The 14,911-nt window shown below is 38.7% G+C and overlaps 1 protein-coding gene across 6 annotated transcripts in view; it reads right to left on the reverse strand.

The window, feature by feature from the left end:
- The window catches only part of Erbin (erbb2 interacting protein), a 110,383-nt gene that overhangs the window by 73,524 nt on the left and 21,948 nt on the right, over positions 1 to 14,911 (reverse strand). For all 6 annotated transcript variants that reach the window (XM_013353552.2, XM_005366577.2, XM_013353551.2 and 3 more), the window contains exon 2: positions 4,795 to 4,842. The gene's annotated coding sequence lies outside the window, so the exon portion shown is untranslated. The remainder of the gene's footprint in view (positions 1 to 4,794; positions 4,843 to 14,911) is intronic.

Here is a 14,911-nt window from a genome sequence, read left to right on the forward strand (position 1 = left end):
TATTGCAAATAATATAGTTTCTGAGTGATTATTTTGTGATCTGGGCAGCCAGGAACAAACAAGTGGCTTCCTATCACGGTACCATTAGGAGGTTTGGCCTTGTTGGAGGAAGATTGTCACTGTGGGGGCAGGCTTAGAGGTCTCTCACCACAATTGCCAGCAGGCTGCCATGGTCCCCATCATGATAATGGACTGAACCTCTGAAACTGTAAGTGAGCCACCCAATTAAATGTTTTTTAATAGAGTTGCTATGTTCATGATGTCTCTTCACAGCACTGAAAACCCTAATTAAGACACTACGATTCTCCTACATGAAAATTCCCATCTACTTCAAGTATAATTTTGTTTCAAATACTAGCCTATAGTTTTTAGAAGAGTTTAAAGATTATAATTTTTTTAAGATTACATGTGAGTAAACTCACTTCAAATACAGTCTTTCAGTTAACAGAAAGCTGGTTTTGAATTAGTAAAAATTCACAAAGTCAATTTTATTAAGGATTTGTGTATAAATTCCAACTAAGCAAACATTAAACTAGCAGAGTAAGAGTTAAATATAAAGAGAATGACTGCCAATTGGTAAGTAATTCTTTGTATAAAAATACAATTCTTGCACAGAATCAACACTTTTAACTAGCACCAAATCTGAGTTAAAGTCATTAAGAAAGACTTCAGATACAAAATATAAAAATAAAAACTCAGTAAGAAAGACAAATACCTTAAAATTTTTAACTACTGAAAATTGATGAGTTAAAATGTCAATGTTTAAATAGACATAATTAGCACTATTTTTCTTTGACTCGGATCCAATATGGCTCTGCAAAGCACTACACTCGTGGTCCTGCTCCCCACTTTATGACACTTGCATGTCTGACAACAGGCAGGTAAGCACTCCCCTTAGACTCATTCCCACACTATGACTTTACTAAATCATCAGGCACCATGCTACAATTATTTGGATAAAGTATGTAAATATTTTCTGTGTTACAATTTCCTAGGGAATGTCCTTTGTTTCCATAGAGAAATAGAGTTTAAACTAGGAAACAACAGCCAGAAATTAAAGGAAGATCTTTAAGGCAGTAATTAGTTTTTCTTTTTTAGAACTACACTGACTTACAGTTTTTATAAAACCATGTAATACACATTTGAACTAGATCCTCAAAATCCAGTATCAATAGGTCTACTTAAAAATCTTTTTAAGAAAATCTAGTCAGTCAAACATCAGATGGTTTCACCTAAGGCTGAAGGTTCAGTGCAATGATAAAGTGCTTGCTGAGCAGCCATGTAAGGCTCACCCTGGTTTAGAACCCCAGCACCACACACCCACAAGGTTTACATCTAAACTCTTTGTCTAGAAAGAAATATAAAAAATGAAGCATACTGAATTCTAACTAACAATTCTATGTCTAAAGAGATGTAAATTTTTACCAACAGAAATAACAGTTCATTCAATAAAGAATTTAACTGCTAAAGGGATTAAACATTGATGTGGGATATCCTTCTGTATATATGTTGCTTTTATTGGTTGAATATGAATAAAGCTGTTTTGGCCAATGGCTTAGCAGAGTAAAGCCGGGCAGGAAGTCAGAACAGAGATATAGAGAGAGTAGGTGGAGTCAAGCAGAAACCAGTCAGTCCCTGAGAAAAAAAGACATGTAGAAAATGACGTAACACCATGGCCACATAGCAATGCATAGACTAATAGAAATGGGTTAATTTAAGATGTAAGAGATAGCTAGGAATATGCTTAAGTCATTGGTCAAACAGTATTATAATTAATATAGCTTCTTTGTGACTATTTGGGTTCAGGCAGCTAGCTGGAAAGTAAAAGTCCAGTCTTTGTTTATAAAATAATACACAACATGGGGCTAACACTGGGTGAAAGGGGAGAAAGAGAAGTACAATGGTTCATCTGCTGTGGCAAGAGGTAGAACAGATGAAGCAAAGGTGATGGATGAGGAGCAGGATAATATGGGTAGCCAGCTTGCCACCTGGGGCCATGGTATAGTTCAGGCCTGTGCTGCTGCCAAGGGCCTTATCTGGATCATGGTCCTACTGCAGCTGGAGTCTATGTTGACATTCGTGACCCATGTTGCCACCAAAGGCCACAAGGACAACCAGTGTCTGGGCTACCATCTGTGGTTATACAGGTGTCAGAGGGCCAGGCCACCAGAGTCCTTACTAATCTTGAATGGTCTGCCCTGCCACACTGTGCTATGGTGACATCCAGGACCAAACTGAAGCTGAGGGCCATGTCTGAGTCCATGGTACTGCTGTAGTCAGGATCTGAGCTGATGTCCTTGGCTCCTGTTACAAGCAAAGACCATGGGGATGCCAGGGGTTTGTTCTGTCTCTTGAGGCCATGTTGGTGTCTAAGAGTCATGCTGCAGCTGTGCCATGCTGATCTTGAGTGGCCTGCACTCCCTCCAGGGCCCTTAATAATGTTCGGGCCTGAGCTGCTACCAAAGGCTATGACTGGGTCTGGGTCCCTACACCAGGTGGGGTCTGTATTGTCCATGGCTTCAGTTGCCACTGAAGGCCTTGAAGCAGACCAGTGACTCACTGCAATGAACATTTGAAAGTAAAGCTGATAGAACAAAAATATATTGTGTGACACACTGCGACTCTCAATGCCACTAAAATGAATAAAAAGGTGTTGGATAGGCAAGAAAGACAGAGAATCAAAGTGAGTTTGTTTGTTTTGAAATTTTTAAAAACTTTCTTGGGTGGTGGGGAAATGCTGCAAGGGTGAAGGGCAAATATGGAGAGACTAGAAAATAAGTGGAATGATGTGTAATTCCCACAGAATCAATAAAGAAATTATATTAAATTAAAAAAATTGAATCCTCAAAATAGGTAAAAGATTTCTCATTTAGATTGATATTGAGTCAGGCCATTTAAGAACCTGCTATCTGTTCTATCCAGTATGATAGCCAGTAGATACATGTGCTATTTAAACTTAATATTAAATCAAATAAAATCTAAAATCTATTACTTTATTCCGTTTTAGTTCAAAAGCTCAAATGCCACATCATATGAGGGATACCAAGTGAATGAAGCCACTTCTACCATGACAGAAACGTCAACTGCACAGAGCCACTGCCGTGACTCAACTACGACTCTCACCAACTACATGTTGAAAAATACGCCTGGACATACAATCTGACAGTGTGTAAGAACTTGAATGATATGACTTAAAATAAATTTATGTTCCAGAAACCATTCCAGAGTTAGGAACATAATAAATGAATGGCATGAAATGTTATTACCTGATATGTGTTAATCTGAAAGCATATTTATTTTGGATATGATGTAGGTCACTTGAGGTACAGGGTAATTTATAGAGTAAATTAATTGTTAAATTGAATGTCCCCAAGATTTTCCTTCATAGAGCAAATAGATAAAAAAATTATAGCAGGACAATTAGTTCAGAAAAGTAAGTATAATGTGTGCTTTGCTCCAGGAAGCTACAGAGTGCGCATTCAAAGGAAACTCTTATGCATGAAAGCTACAAAGAGAGCAATTCAAACATCAGATTAAATTCAGACTTTTTTTTCTGTCTGTCTTTTTTGTTTTGTTTGAGACAAGGCCTCATTCTGCCTCAGGTTGGCCTCTTGGAGTCAAGTGAGCATCCAGTCTTAGATGTTAAGATTATGCCGAACAGTGGTGGCACATGCCTTTAATCCCAGCACTCGTGAAGCAAAGGCGGACAGATCTCTGTGAGTCAGCCTGGATTATAGAGTGAGTTCCAGGACAGACACCAAAGCTACAGTGAAACCCTGTCTCGAGAAAACAAACAAGCACAGACATAAGAAGTTAAGATTACAAGCATTTGGGCTGGAGAGATGGCTCAGAGGTTAAGAGCACTGGCTGCTTTCAGAGGTCCTGAGTTCAATTCCCAGCAACCACATGGTGGCTCACAACCATCTGTACTGAGATCTGGCACCCTCCTCTGGCGTGCGGGCAGAATGTTGTATACATAATAAATAAATAAATCTTTAAAAAAAAAAAGATTACAAGCATTTGCCATTATGTCAGACTCTTAGTCCTCAAACAGAACTGAGAAATGGGTCTGAATTCTACATAGGTCTACAGATAAGACAGTATAGAATGAAAGTTACTAACCAATTTAAAAGAAAAACTAAAGAGACTTTAATCCTTGAGAGAAAGGTATAAACAGAAAGCAAAATTACCTAATGCAATAATAATACAAGGCATAATGCATAAGACAAGACAGTTACCCTCAAGGAAGACAACCAAACTAGACTGAATAGAAGTGATACACAATTAAATTGATGGACTGCTAATGAGAATTTTAGGAAAAGCTACTACATAAACCAGAGGTGACAATGGAGTTAAGAATCTTCCTCCCTCCTCCCCCCAAGACTGGGTTTCTCTATAGCTTTGGAGCCTGTCCTGGAACTAGCTCTTGTAGACCAAGCTGGCCTCGAACTCACAGAGATCCACCTGCCTCTGCCTCCTGAGTGCTGATATTAAAGGCGTGCGCCACAACCACCAGGTTTGGAGTTAAGAATCTTCTAATCATAAATGAAGAAAAGTAGTTAACCCAGAAAAGGAGCATATGAAACTGACAACTTTCTAACAAAAACTAAATCTAGCCAAGCACGATGGTTCATGCCTTTAACACCAGCACTTGGGAAGTAGATCTCTTTGATGCCAACCTGGTTTCCATATTGAGTTCCAAGCCAGCCAGAGCTTGATAGGTGAAGGAGGCGGGGGGGAGGGGGGGAGGGACGGAAAAAGAATCAAATCAAACAAAAAAGAAATTCTACTTACCACTGGGTTGAATTTATCTCCCTGATGTTTCTTAATTGAGCCAACATTCTATAAAAAGCAAAAGAAAACCAAAATTAATAAAAATATATTTTTATAGCTAAGAACCATCTTTCCTAATTCTTAATTTACAACAAAAGCTAAACTGAAATTTTAAAATGCTGACCACCATAAACTGACAATACATCAGCTGTAGTGGACTTGGCAGCCTTCCCAGATAGGTAACCACATTGGGCCAACAGTTCTCACTTTTTACTGACAGGATACCTAGTATTCCTAAAGACCAAAACAGGACATCATTCAATTAACCAGCTTTGGCCAGCAAAAACGAACTCCCAGAACACAAGTGGGCTACTACTGGTGCACACTAAGTGACCATATCTAAGTATGTCTCCTATCTTGACTCTTCTCTTGCTTCCTGGGATTTTATAAAACACAAGATATCCTGCTCTCATGATACAAGAAAACAACTATTTTCTTCTCTCAAGCCTACTGCTCTGCTTTTCTTTTACAGCTCAAATACTATTCCTATAACTCACTAATTGTTTTTATTGGATGAAACTTAATACATCCAAGAACTTTTATTATACAAATATAGTTAAATTTATTTGCAGAAACTGTTCTTCAAAATCTAAGTCTTTGATTTGCAGCTATTGTATAAGAAACTGTATAAGACTAAATAAGACTGCTGCTTTTATATCCATAAATCTAGACATATAAAACAAAATCTCCCAAACAGCATCAAATGTGCAAGTGATTTAAGGAACAAGGAACAAAAGGAGGTTTTCACTGGTAGACTTTTAAAACCAATGGTTATACCTGTCCAGGCTGCTTACACTTCTAGGACCACTGGCAGTCATCTTACTTTTTTAACCTGCATTTTAACCTGTTGTCAAGCTTGTATCTTCTAGAGCTAAGAGTTACAGTTCAGGTGATGCTTAGACAAGGCTTCATTCCCAGCTGGAGGAAGTTCCCATCTCAACAGCCTTCTGGACCAGGCAACAAAGACGTATCTACCAAGACTGCTACTGCTTCTTAAAAACACACGGGCATATCTGTATGCACAAATTTGCTTATTTCTAAGGAAATGGCTAGCTTCTTAAATAAAATTGTTCATATATTTGTAAACTGTTGGGAGCCTTCATCTATCAAAATAAATGCCCAGGTGATATGCATGCCTAGGTGACATAGCACATGCCTAATCCTAGTACTCAGGAAGAGTCAGATCTCTGTGAGTTCAAAGTTTGAAGCCAGTGTTTGGTCTACATAGTGAGTTCCAGATCAGTCACAGCTACAGTGTACAATACCCTTGTCTCAAAAAACCAAAACAAAGCAAATATTTTTTCACTAAAATGTCATTTGAGCTTACTGAAAAATAACAGTTTTTTCCATGCAAATAAATTCCAATCACCAACTATATTTCAATTTAGCAGACTTCAGGTTCTATGCGATGAGTACTGCTAATAGCTTAAAGAATGATTCTACTGCACGTACTGGCTTTGTAGGAGCCTAATCTGTTTGGATGCTCACCTTCCTAGACCTGGATGGAGGGGGGAGAACCTTGGACTTCCCACAGGGCAGGGAACCCTGACTGCTCTTTGAACAGGAGAGGAAGGGGGACGGGGCATGAGGGAGGGAGAGGGAAATGGGAGGAGGTAGAAATTTTTAGTAATAATAAAATAATAAAAAGAGAAAGCAGCAATAAATGGTTACATTTAAAGACATCGGACCTTCTCAGGCAGAACATCTCTTGTAGGAAGCTCTTCAAGCATTAAAGGGGCTTTTTAAAGAAACTGAAAAATTGCCAGGCTATCAGTTTCTTCCTCAAATAACTAAAATAAACTTACTAGGGCTAACTTGCAAAAAAAAAAAAAAAAGAATTTATTACTGCTCTTAAGAATCCCCACTATTCAGCACACTAATGTTAAGTGGGTTGAGCGTTCTAGACTAAAAGAGGTGGACACAGAAGGAGGGCATAAGTAAAATCAATGACGTATACAATATTCAGCGACTTTGTGGCTAAACAACAGTTTTAGTCCTTCAGTTTCCTACTCTTGAATCATCACATAATGACTAGAGTTGCAAAAATCATCTTAGTACCAGAAGTCAATGAATAAAAGAATTAAAGTCTGTTCATTAATAAGTCTTATCGAATATCAAGTAGAAAGACAAAATGAGCTGAGTAGCTAAACCAATACCATTTCTAGATTTCTCAGTATGTCCTGAAACTAATCTATTTGCTTAAACAACTGTCAGACACCAAATGCAGCAAAAGATGATTAAGTAACACAATCTAAATCCCCAACACTGCATGTTTTCTTTCATCTACAGAATCTAGAATTAAAAAACCCACAAAAGTACAGAGGCAAGTCAAGCATGATGATTTAAACCTGTAATCCCCAAATTCAGAAGGAAGAAAGATGAATCCCAAATTCAATTCCATCCTGGTCTACATAGCAAGTTCCAGGTCGTCAGCTATAACCACAGAACAAAACACTCTCAAATAAATGAAGTGGGGTGGGGGGAACGGCTTTATGGGTACAAGACTTTGCAGCAAGAGTCTGATTGGGAGTTCAGAGCCCTAGAATCCACATAAAGAACATGCAGAGCACACGCATCTATACTATTCTCACCATGGGGGAGATCGGAGACAGAAGTGGAATATTCCCAGAAGCTCCCCACCCAGCTAGTCTGCATAAGCAGCCACAAGGAGACCTTATTTTCAAACAAGGCAGAAAGACAAGGAGGACCAACACAGAAGGTTGTCCTCTGATCTCTGCCATGTGCACACAACCACACACACACACAAACACACGAAGGGAGACTATGTAAGAACAGGAAGATGACCAGAGAGAGTAGGAAGTAGGACCAAAGGATCAATGAAGAATACAATCAAAAAAATTTTAATGCAAATAAAAAAAGAAAAAAGACCAACAGAAGATATCCATAGTATGTTCTCTAATTTTACAATTGCTCTAATCAAATAAAGCTATTTAATCTCTGTGCAAATGGTTTAGGTATGAATTACTTAACCTTCATATATTGCATGCCACTGACATACAATACCTTTATGTATAAGCTAACCAAGATGGGTTGGGCAGTGTGGCACATACCTTTAAAACACTCAGGAGGCAGGTACAGGCAGATCTCTATGAGTTTTGAGGGCAGCCTGGTCTACAAAGGGAGTTCCAGGACAGACTACAAAATGCTACAGAGAAACCCTGTCTTGAAAAACAGACAAACAAAAAAAGATAGTCACTAAATCTTGTCTTTCAGTGTTTGTCCAGATGTGGCAGTATAAGCTGGTAGAATGGAGCTTGCTATAACCTAAAATGGCAAAGATCACATCGGTCCTTGGATATAAGAGAGATGAGGTATCTGTATTTAAAAAGTAGGGCCTAAAGTACCTTAGAGATACACGAATATGATCCAAAGCTGATAACCAGATATAGGCATTCAGAGATATAAGGAAAAGACTCATGCTAAAGATATAAATTTGTAAGACATTTACTTATAGTTATTCCTTAAAACAGCAAAAAATGAGATGAGATCATCAGGAGTATGAGGATAGACAGAAAAGAGGGTCAATAACTGAGTTCCACAACACTGTGATACTATACAGGTCAAGAAAAAGAACCAGCCAAGGACTCTGAAGTATGGTCAACTCGGGCAAGACAACACTGCATTCCAGGGATGGTGTGGGACAAATGTCTATATTCTGTCAATTATATTTTAAATAAATGCTGATTGGCTAGTAGCCAGGCAGGAAGTATAGGCGGGACAACCAGACAGGAAGTAGAGGGGGGTGAATGAGAACAAAATTCTGGGACGAAGGAAGCTCTTTTGGCAGTTGTGACCCTGCCACAGAAGAAGCAAGATATGACTGCCTCACTGAAAATGGTACCAAGCCATGTGGCTAACAGAGACAAGAATAATGGGTTAATATAAGTTATAAGAGTTAATAAGAAGCCTGAGCTAATGGGCCAATCAGTTTATAACTAATGTAGACCTCTGTGTGATTTTCTTTGGGACTTAATGATTGCAGGAACTGGGTAGGGCAGAAACCCTGACAACACAGGCAAAAGTGTGATTGTGTAAAAGCAAAATGAAAAATGTTTCAAGGTAGATGGAGTAACAAAATCTGTCAAAAACAACAATCTCTGAGTATCTCAACAAAATCACTTTTACTGGAAAAATAAATGTTGGGGGAGGCATTTAAGAAAGAAAAGAAGGTGGTAGCCCTAGTTCAGTGGTAGAGCATCTGCTAGCCTGCATAAAGCCCTATGTTCAATGACCAACACCAAAGAAGAAGAAAGGGGGCAAAACTGGAAATTCAAAACACAACCAGGCAGTTTTACTTAAAACAGGTTTATTTAAAAAAAAAAGCCAGTTGGCAAAACAGAATATGAATCAAAAGATACACAGTGAGTTTGGAGGCAAGGAAGAAAAATCTAGTTAAAGAACATAAATTAGTGGTACAAAGCAATGAGTGTCATTGTGTCATTTTCAAATATATACATGCTCTGGACAAGAGAAGCCAATTATAAACTTTTTTAAGAAAGAAAAAGACCTTTTTGATTTATTTTTTATTAAGTATATGCAGTGTATGCCTGAGTAAGTTTATGTGTGCCATATACATGCAGATGCCCATGGATGCAAGAGAGGGTTGGATCCCCCAAGAACTGGAGTCATATGTGCTTGTGAGCTGCCCCATGTGTGCTATAAACAGAACCCAGTCCTCTGCAAAAGCACTTTTAATTAATTTTTTATTTTAATTATTGAGCCACCTCTCCAACCCATTATAAACTTTATAAATAGGATATGGATAGCCATCCATAAATTGCACTAGCAAAACCTCTGCCATTAAAAGTTACTAAAGAAAAGGGGGGGGGATCACAACAAAATAAACCCTTGGCGAAACCTTGTAAACTAGCTGGCTAAAATTCACCCAGAGTGGGAAATGAATATTGCTCAAAGACAGAGCTTGCTTTGCATTCATGAGGCCCTGGGCTCAATCTCCAGGTCCTCTGGAAGAATGGCTAGTGCTCTTATCCCACTAAGCCATCCTTCTGGTCCTAAGTCCATTAATTTTTTTCTGGATCTACTTTTTGTACCTGTGATTTACATTTTTTGTTTTTTAGGTTTTTCTTGATATTAGTAATCAATGTTCTTTTGTATCTTCCTATAGCCTAATTAGAAGTCAAAATCTCCATATAGATTTTCAGTACAAATGAAACAGCTCAATTTACAGAAAAAAATACTCTAATGGGAGAATACTATCTGGTTTACTCTGACAAGAATCTGTGGAATTCTCCACCTCAATTTAGGAGGATTGATATTCTTTAAGGCACAAAAGACCTTCCAATTACTTTCCAAAGTCTTTCATTCTACAATTACAATACTGACTATCTCAAAGCAAATTAGCTACTAAAAGGTTGTGACAGAGCATTCTACAAGCCTAAAGCATAAATGGGAGTAAACAGCTCAAACTTGGGGAGGAGAAACAGTACACCTGCTCCTATCAGAGCTGACTGAGTTTTCAGCATCCAGTTGACAACAACTAGACAGTCATTTTATTCAATGTTATCGCAAATGTGTATTCACAAAGTAAATGCTTTACCATGGGAAAGATGTTTAATCATGGCCTTCTCCTACAGTCTTGACATGAGCTTATTCTCCATAAATAAGAATCCTGCAGCAGGATTCTTTATGTAAATGCCTTCAATTTTCTTTACTTTCTAGTGTTTAAATCTATGCCAAAGTGATGTAGGATTCCCCTCTGTATGCTGTGAATATGACTGGTTAATAAAGAAGCTGGCTTGAGCCTATGGCAGGGTGGAGCAGAGGTAGGCGGGGAAGACAGAACTGAATACTGGGAGAAAGAACAGCAGAGTAGAGAGAAGTCATGGAGCCACTGCCAGAGACAGATGTCCTGAAACTCTGCTGGTAGGCCATGACCTCGTGGTGATGCACAAATTAATGGAGATGGGTTAAGATATAAGAGTTAGCAAATAAGAAGCCAGAGCTAATGGGCCAAGCAGTGATTTAAATAATATGATTTAAATAATATGATTTTTGTGTGTTTAGGTTCTAGGTGGCAGGGACAAACAAGTGGCCTCCTCCCAACACCAAGGTAATTCTTAATCTTCTTTGTTTCTGTTAGTAACCTGTAAGAACTGCTTTCACTTCTAAGATTCATCAAACATGATTTAGGAAGAGTCAATGAGAATAAAACCAGATGACTATATTAAAATCATGAGCAATGTTAGGACTATCATCCCAGCAATAACTGGAAGTACTTTTAAAGAGAGCCAGGAGAATTAGCTCGGGTGCAGATCTTAGACTCAGCATTCATAAGACCTTGGATTATGGATTTGTGCTTCAGTACCATATTTAAATTAACAGATTAAATTGTAATTGACAAAAAGAGTTTGATCATATGCAACATAAACAAGACATATTTTCCCTTTCATCTTATAAAGAATCTCTTGGCTGGGTGGTGGTGGCGCACGCCTTTAATCCCAGCACTCGGGAGGCAGAGGCAGGTGGATCTCTGTGAGTTCGAGGCCAGCCTGGTCTACAAGAGCTAGTTCCAGGACAGGCTCCAAAGCTACAGAGAAACCCTGTCTCGAAAAACAAAAACAAAAACAAAAAAAAAAAAAAAGAATCTCTTTCAAAAACAACTCTGTTACGTTATCTTCAGACCTTTATCCTGCTCCCCTTTACAACAAAATCCCTCAAGGAGTTGTCTACATTTACTATCTTCATTTATTCTTTCCGTCATACTTTTTTTAAAAATTTTATTTTTTAAAAGGATATGTGCGTGTATGTATGTATATATGCCATGTGTGTCTGCATGCCTGCAGAGGCCAGAGAGGCCCAAAGAGGGTATCAGATTTCCTGTAGCCTGAATTACAGGCAGCTGTGAGACATTCAATGTGAGTGCTGGGAACTGAACTTGCATCCTTTAGAACAGGAGTAAGCACTCTGCCATTGAGCCATCTCCCCACTCTCTAGTCCCCAGTTGTTTGTTTTTGTTTTTCCCAAGACAAGGCTTCTCTGTGTAACAGTCTTAGCAGTCCTGGAACTAACTCTTGTAGATCAGGCTGGCCTCAAACTCACAGATATCATCCACCTGTCTCTGGCTCCTGAGTGCTAGAATTAAAGGTGTGCACCACTGCCACTCAACTGTTCTTAATCCAACCTCAATCACATTTTGTCTTATCATTTCTATTAAAACTATCCACACAGCCTAGTTCTGTTACTACACCTGAGCATGCCAAAGTCTCCTTTGCTTGTTGATTGATCCTCTTTAAAATCAACCTCTTAACACATAACACAAATCTTATTTCTCTTTTACATACACTCAAACCTGACCAGAAAATAGCTCAATTTCAAGGTTTGGATTATTTATTTTCTAAATACTAAGTTGTAACATTATCGGGGCCTGCTTGTTGGGGTTTTCTGTCCTGCCCGGTACCCCACAGCCAGCAAGCCCCAAAGAAAATCACACAGAGATCTCTATAAGTTATAAAGCTGATTGGCCCATTAGGTCAGGCTACTTATTAGCTTTGTAGCTTATATTAACCCATTATTCTGATCTATGTTAGCCAAGTGGCTCAGTACCTTTTTCAGTGGGCAGATCACATCCTGCCGCTTCGGTGGTCTGGGCAGGAGTGGGAGAAATCAACTTCCTCCTTCCCAGAATTCTCCTGTTCTCATTGCATCATTTCTACTTCCTGTCTGGTTTTACCACCTGTACTACCAGCCTGGCCAATCAGCGTTTATTTAAAACATGATTGACATAATTCTCCCGTACCACTAAGTACTCATGAAGCTATGAAAATTTTGTAGGTTATTTTTGTTGTTGTTGTTATTGTTGTTTTTGTTTTTGCTTTCGAGACAGGGTTTCTCTGTAGCTTTTGGGGCAGTGGGGGGGCTGTTCTGGAATTAGTTCTTGTAGACTAGGCTGGCCTAGAACTCACAGAGATCTGCCTGCCTCTGCTTCCTGAGTGCTGGGATTAAAGGCCTGCACCACCACCGCCCAGCTTTTTTTTTTTTTTTAGGTTTTAACTCTAATGAAATTATAAATGTTTGGAGACAGATATGTTTAACATGACTTAACAATAATTCAGTGTTGCCACATCAGAATATCATATTACTCCATTAATATGCACAACTGTAAGTTTTTGTGTACCAGTCAAAAGTAATTTAATTGAAAAATAACCTAATAAATACAAGTGAATGCTGTCTTTGTTTGGGTTCCAACTTGTCCTTCAAATTGGCTAAAACTAGAACATGTAAAGATTGGTGTTTGAGAAATCAGTTGGCAGAGCAAGAAAAGTAAGGCAGGAATAGAGTAAATCCCAATATAAGGAATCATATATTATCAAAGTCTTCCATATAATGGAACAGGGGCTTGTTCCCCTTAAACCTGCATAGAAAAACACAAGGCTACTCTGAACTCTCTACCTATAGAATGAGCTTTTATCTACTGCTCTTCTCAGTGGGGGGAGACAGGAGCAGAACTGCTTCTATGGACTTTAACTCTTCCTTACTACCACCTCCTTGCTTTCTAATCCAGGCTTCCCACAGCAAAGTCACTGAGGCCAAAAAAATAAATAAAAAAATAAAAAAAAAAAGAAAGAAAGAAAGAGAAAAAAAAAAGCCTGTTTGAGACAGGAAGTCCAGCCTCAGGTAAGCTTGATTTCTCATAGTATCAATTCCCATGACTGAGTCAAGGGTGAACTAAGAGAATACAATGCAGTCCACAAGCAATGACAGTTGAACTACAGTGAGTCCTTTTCTAAACTCAAACTTCCACATTTAACTCTCCACCCAACAGCCCCATTTAATAAGGGGACTAAAATGATTAAAAGAATACTAGGCACAGGCTCAGGTACTTGGGAAACAGAAGCAGGAAGAACCCAAGTTCAAGACCAGCCTGGGCTACAAAACAAGTATGGGATCAAGATGTAAGTTAGCAGTACTGTCTAAAGCAAAAATTTTAAAAAGATCCAGAAACCTAGCTTAGAGCACTTGCCTAAAATGTGTGAAGCCCTACTTTCAATTCCCAGTGCTGCTGGAAAGAGAAAAGAAGGAAAGAGAGGAGGGAATGAAGGAGGAGGAAAGAGGGGAGAAAAGAATAAACTGGATGAATGGTTCCCAGATCCATTGTAGAACTACATAGCAGCAACACTGTGGCCGACTGGAGAAGCTAATCAACCATCTTCTCTCTCCATAACATGTGAAGAACAAAGGACACATCCTATGGAAGAAACTGCACAGAATCAGAACACTCTCACTGAAGAAAAATATAAGACAAGATGCACCTGAATTCCTGAATACTTTCTAATTATTAGTTCTAATTCCTTCCTAAAACTAACTGCTTTCTAGACCTTGAGAGCTCACAAGACCAACTATGTCCTTCATATAATCCCATTTTTTCTAGTTTCTGCTTATTTGATAAAAGCGGGGGGTCAGTTACATTGATAGCTTTATACCCAAGCTTTTGAATTTAAAATTGGAAAAAAATTTCAAATACATGAAAAATTTAATATAAAAAGCATCAATTACTTTTTAAACCACTGTCCATCCACACTGAAAGACTCAACACCCTTAGCTCTGTATCAGAACCCATGTAAATGCCAAGTGGGTGTAGTAGCCTGCTTTTAATTTCAATTATAAGAAAGTACAAACAGGATATCCCTGGAGTAAGCTGGCTATTTAGCCAAGCCTTATTGTTCAGCTCAATGAATAAGGTGGGAAATGATCAAGTTAAACCTAAAGATGTCCTATATGTGTCTATGAACCTATATGCATCAACATACATATGAATGCAAATACATCACACATTCCACACAAATAAGCAAAACAATCAGTAAAGGAGTTAGAGCTCTGGCCCAGCAGTTTAAGAGTGCCTGCTGTACAATCATGAGAACCAGAGCTTGGACCCTCTCACATAGGTATCAAGCTGGGTGTTCCCTGAACGCCAGTAACACCAGCTCTTGGAGTGAAGAACAAAGACAGGAGAACTATTGTGGCTTTTGGACTTCCATTTTAGTCAAGAAAACATGAGCTCAGCCGGGCGGTGGTGGCGCACGCCTTTAATCCCAGCACT

This window comes from Microtus ochrogaster, unplaced genomic scaffold (assembly GCF_000317375.1).
Source record: "Microtus ochrogaster isolate Prairie Vole_2 unplaced genomic scaffold, MicOch1.0 UNK11, whole genome shotgun sequence".
Lineage (NCBI taxonomy): Eukaryota > Metazoa > Chordata > Mammalia > Rodentia > Cricetidae > Microtus > Microtus ochrogaster.